Source organism: Euprymna scolopes, chromosome 10 (genome assembly GCF_053919585.1).
Source record: "Euprymna scolopes isolate OS-2025 chromosome 10, ASM5391958v1, whole genome shotgun sequence".
Classification (NCBI taxonomy): Eukaryota; Metazoa; Mollusca; class Cephalopoda; order Sepiida; family Sepiolidae; genus Euprymna; species Euprymna scolopes.
Window position 1 is genome coordinate 132,825,494 of NC_136491.1, and position 5,422 is coordinate 132,830,915.

At 29.4% G+C, this 5,422-nt stretch overlaps 1 protein-coding gene across 4 annotated transcripts in view; it reads right to left on the minus strand.

Moving 5' to 3' along the window:
• LOC145286276 (uncharacterized) overlaps positions 1-4,736 on the minus strand; it is a 107,801-nt gene extending 103,065 nt beyond the window's left edge. For all 4 annotated transcript variants that reach the window (XM_080135116.1, XM_080135115.1, XM_080135114.1 and 1 more), the window contains exon 1: positions 4,622-4,736. The gene's annotated coding sequence lies outside the window, so the exon portion shown is untranslated. The remainder of the gene's footprint in view (positions 1-4,621) is intronic.
• Between the last annotated feature and the right edge of the window lie 686 nt (positions 4,737-5,422).

Sequence of the window (5,422 nt, forward strand, 5' to 3'; positions counted from 1 at the left end):
TCTTTTAAATTCAATAAAAACCCTCCTAAATTTGCTGATGAGGAGACCTTGCTTACCAAAAAACTATATATAATTATTCTACATAACTTGATGTATACCACAATAAAAAGCATTGTTTTCCGAAACGATCGTACAAATAATTGATTTTGCTGTTGTTCCTTCTTATGAAATGTATTTTTAATTTAATTAAAATTTAATTTTTAAATTTTAAATTATAAATCACATTACTTAATATATATATATATATATATATATATATATATATATATATATATATATAATTACTTATTTGAAACGTAACTTAGTTTGTATATACCAATCGTTATGGATTAAAAAGTCTTTCTTATAGATAAAGTTTTTTATAATGAAACCATTTCAAGCTACATGAATGCCTTTTTATTGGATTCCATAGTATGATAATTTTCCAAGTTCCAAATATCAAGTTGTTTCAGTTGGTCATTTATTACTTTTCAAAAGGTAGCCATTACAATATTGTTTCGTATTACGACTAACGAGTATTTAGTCACGTACTCATCAGATGTTTACCTAAAAAAACTTAGAAAAAACCCACACCATTTTAAACAACTTACATGGTTCATGCAACTAACACATTTTGTCGTTTCTTCTCGTTACAACGATTATGCTCATTCATATGAAATTTATGAGTGCTGTTCCAAAAGTGATGCCTTCTAATCTTTAGCCCAAATGGCTCAGAGGGGATGGCAGTTTGCATTATTATGGTGACTGAAATCATGCATTCATAACCTGAAACTTTTATCTTTCTGTTGCATATATTAACGTTGTGAAACTATGAAAGCAATTTCTGTCATGGATGTGCGTCAGAAGAAGAAAAGATGCGTCTTTAAATTCATGGCAAAACTGAATTTAGAATGGTGGTATCTATGTAACTATATATAATATGGAGCACAAAATTGCTCTCATTTTAATCATACCACTCCCGCCGTTGTAGCTCTTTTGAGTTAAAGAATAATCCTAGGCTTTACAATTTGAATGTCCCTTCTATCTATCTATCTATCTATCTATCTATCTATCTATCAATCTATCTATCTATGTCCTCTCTCTTTTTTCACTCTCTTTCTGTCTGTCTTTCTGTCTGTCTGTCTCTCTCGCTCTCTCTCTCTCTCTCTCTCTCTCTCTCTCTATATATATATATATATATATATATATATATATATATTGAAACCTCTAACGCCCACACTTCTCCCGCGAAAATGATCCATACAACACTTGCCTGACGAGGGCACCGTCAAAAATAGTTTTCATAATTATACTATTTTAAAACTTCGCAGTATTTCAAATATTTTCTGCAAATTAGAAGGAACTTTTCAAACATTTTGGTGCGCAAAAAGCTGTTAGGTATTATGTGATGTATATAAAAATCTACAGAAAAAAGATTTATATTTTACATTTTTATCAAGCAAACAAAAATAAAACCCCATAAAATTGCATATAAAAAGCCACGTTTATTATTTTTTAAAAATTCAACTCATAGAACAAAGAGAACTTTTTTTGATAAATCTGTGTGACGCGCCGTAAAATTTTTTTGTCTAAAGAATAAAAGTGAATAAAGTTTATTTTTACAAGAATCTTTATACATTTATCTACCGAATACATATAAAAATATATATGGAAAAACAACAAGTTTATTATTTTTAATTTGTTTTTAAACGGTAATTCTCTTTCGGTACGCGAGTTCGCCAAATTTCAGTCCGTCATTTGGGTACACCAAAAGTTATTAAGTAATATGTGATGTTTCAAAAACAAAGACAAAAGGCTTTCTGCGGAAAAAGGTTTATTTTTACATTTTTATATAGCGAATAAACATATGAAAAATCACGTTTATTATTTTTAATTTATCTTTTAAGTAGCAGGAGTTCAGCAAGATGTTGGTGTTTGTTCCCTATTACATTATTAAAGATAATAAACGTGTTTTTCATATGTAATTTTATATTCATTCTCTAGATAAATATATAAAGATTATCGTAAAAACAAACTTTTTCACTTTTATTCATTAGAAAAAATATTTTTCAAGTACGCCACATAGATTTACAAAAAAATTAGTTTCATTTCAGAATTAAAATATAAAATTTAACTCCATTGCTAGATAAAAATGCAAAAATAAACATTTATTTATGTAGAAAGTCTTTTTTTTATTCATCACAGCATACCTCACAACTTTTGGCGTACCAAAATTTGCAGACTGAAATCTACGTACAGAAAAAATAATTACATTTCCAAGCGACATCATTTTCTTTGTTTTGTTTTGTGTTTGCTTCTTTCCCTTAAGGTTTTTTAGGATATACACATGTAATCGTCCAAAAAAGTATAATCTCATCTTTTGTACGGGGATTTAGATGAAATTATCAAAGTACGCTGTTAAAATTATGGAATTTTCAGAGTGAAGACATATTATTAAAAAAAGACTGTACGCTCTTTGTAAATCACTTGCTGCCCGGAGTGAAGCCATCTTTTCCTAGTATGAAAAATAACGAATAAATATGATATTTTATTTTTATTATGTATTTTTAAATACGCCCATTATACTTGTTGAGAAAAAAAAAACTTAAGAAATACTTGCATAAAATTCCTGGAAAACCAAGCTGCAACGAAAAATCAGATCACAGCCACAAGGGGAATAACGCTGTTCTTAAAATAGCCCTCGTATGTAAATTCAAATCATAATTAAATACAATTGTCATATATATATATATATATATATATATATATATATATGTGTGTGTGTGTGTGTGTGTGTGTGTATGTGTGTGTGTGTGCCCCTTTTCTTTTAATAATATACACACATATATAATTGCAATAGCCTGATGAATCCTCATGAGAATGAAACGGGGAAAATTCTGAGTAGCTTAATTTTCAAAGCATATTACCTAGCTTTATTTATGTATCGAGACTTGTCGAAGTAAATACAGAAAAAGATGCATCAAATTTTAATTAAATACATGAAATTATAATGATCATAATCTCTACTATTATATAAAAAGAACCCTGTGTGTGTGTGTGTGTGTGTGTTTGTGTGTCTGAGTCTGTGTGTGTGTGTGAGTTCTGAGCCGATTTTTTCAAATTTCACATAGAGATATTTTATGGACCTGGTAGTGTTCTTAGATATTCTTATCTTATTTGATAAGTATCGATAATCGATAATCAAAATGATCCACAGAAAGAAGGAGCAGGCGATTTTGGCCAAAGTCAACACTTTATACAGCCTAATACCACACATGTATTTGAGAAGTTTTATTACGACACGAGCCGAAAGGCCCGTCATATAAAATCAGCAGTAGCTTGACAGGGGCATGTTTAAAATGGAAGTTTCTGTTTCAAGCACAATTGCACCATGATACTTAACTTTTTCATTTCAAACTTAAATTAAAGCTATTATCACTGCACAAGCAGTTAGACGAGGCATATAAAACTAACTGTAGGGTCTTTGATATGACAGGGTCTCGTGAGAAATAAATGTTTCTGTTTAGAGCAGAATTGAAGCATGATACTTAACTTTTGCATTTTAAACTTAATTCAAACGATTATACATAAAAAATAATTTTATGAAAACAGCAGTAGGTTCTCTACAGTGCAATACAGACTACAATGTATTGTGGCCTAAGTTACTGTGGGGAGGCATATGAAAATTTCCCCCGGTGCACTGCAATCAATCGATTTAATAGAAGAATGGACGATTTCGATGACAACAAAAATATGGGAGTGTGAAACATTCGGAGATCCTCACTAATCATGGGCAACGTCGCAGCTATCTACACGTGTGTATATATATATATATATATATATATATATATATATATATATATATATATATATACACACATTCTTCGGTAGGTTGTGCAGCTAATTTTACTTTATTGAAGTAAATACTGATAATTGATTACATATTATATTTCCCTAGAACATTTATATATCCCTATAACATGAGGGTACATTAAATAACACACACGCACTATATATATATATATATCTGTGTGTGCGTATATGTGTGTATACATGCGTACATATACATAGGTATATCTATGTATATATATGTGTATATATGTATATATATGTATATATATATATGTGTGTGTGTGTATATATATATGCATATATATATGTATATATATAAGGAACAAAAATTGTACAAGCATCTCATATTGTTATATTAAAAAATTAGTATTCATTATTGACAACATGATGCGATTATTTATGCAAAGTATTTGTCCTACGGAATGAAGAAGTCATATTCAATTGATTAAATTCATACAACCTCTTTATTTTAGATATATTTCTGGAGGACGTAAAATTTTGATAAATTATAGTATTAAGATTTACTACAAAATCATTTTGAAAAAAAAAACTAAAACATAGTAGAGAGGTGTTTGCGACTCGAAATTGCCCTAGTTAAAAAAATTCATCATATTTATTTTTAGATTGTCAAATTCACATAGCTAAACATAAAATTCGATGGTAAATCATGTCGATCAGAAGAAAACAAAGTTCTATTTGGAGTCCATCTAGTTCTGGAAACCCTAAACTTTAACCGTATGTGAAATCGGCCTTGATTTCACATGTTTTTCTTTTACTTAAATGAACTTACCTTCTTTATGTCGACATGTAAATTTTGTAGCAGTTCGTAAACTATCCCATCTCGTCACGAGTGAAAAGCAACAGCAACTAAAATGATAGTCTTGCTTGGATGATTTAAAAGTTGCAGGTAGAGACTATTTGTGTTATTTGATTTCTATTAATATCATAACCTTGATTGTTATTCTCACAACGTTTCGGCCGATGTAGTATCCGACCTACATTAGGAAATAATGTTGTTGTTGCGTATACAATCTTAATTTGCCTAAATCTCCAATCAAAATATTTAATTGAAATCGCCTAAGACAAGGTGTGAAGCTATTTGATGTAAAGAACTAACAAGAATGAAAGATGCTTAGTGTCCGTGATCTTGAACAGACCAAGACTATAAATAGGAGGAAAATAGTCAGTAAGAAGTAAGTTTCACAAGCCTGGAGTTTGTTGCAAAGCAGATATTGGAGTAGAAAAATCAGTTATTGGAGTAGAAGGTTATTAAGTTCTTGCCATTTTTTTAATTTTTTTTTTTTTAATAAATATTGTGTTTTGGAAATTTATTTGTTATATTTTATTTTTCGAGTCAAAATCAAACGATTTCTACCAAAAGGTATTAAGAATCTTGTTTAACGCCGTGAAAAAGTTTTGAACACGAATGGAAAATATATAATTGAGTAAATAGTTGTTAGTTCTTATTTTACTTTTAAAAATATAGATTTAAAAACGCCAAGCACTTAGTTGCCAACCTAATATATTCCAATGAGTTATCAAAAGCAGCAGATTTTGCAGACATCTATAACAACGAATCAAAACTGGAACC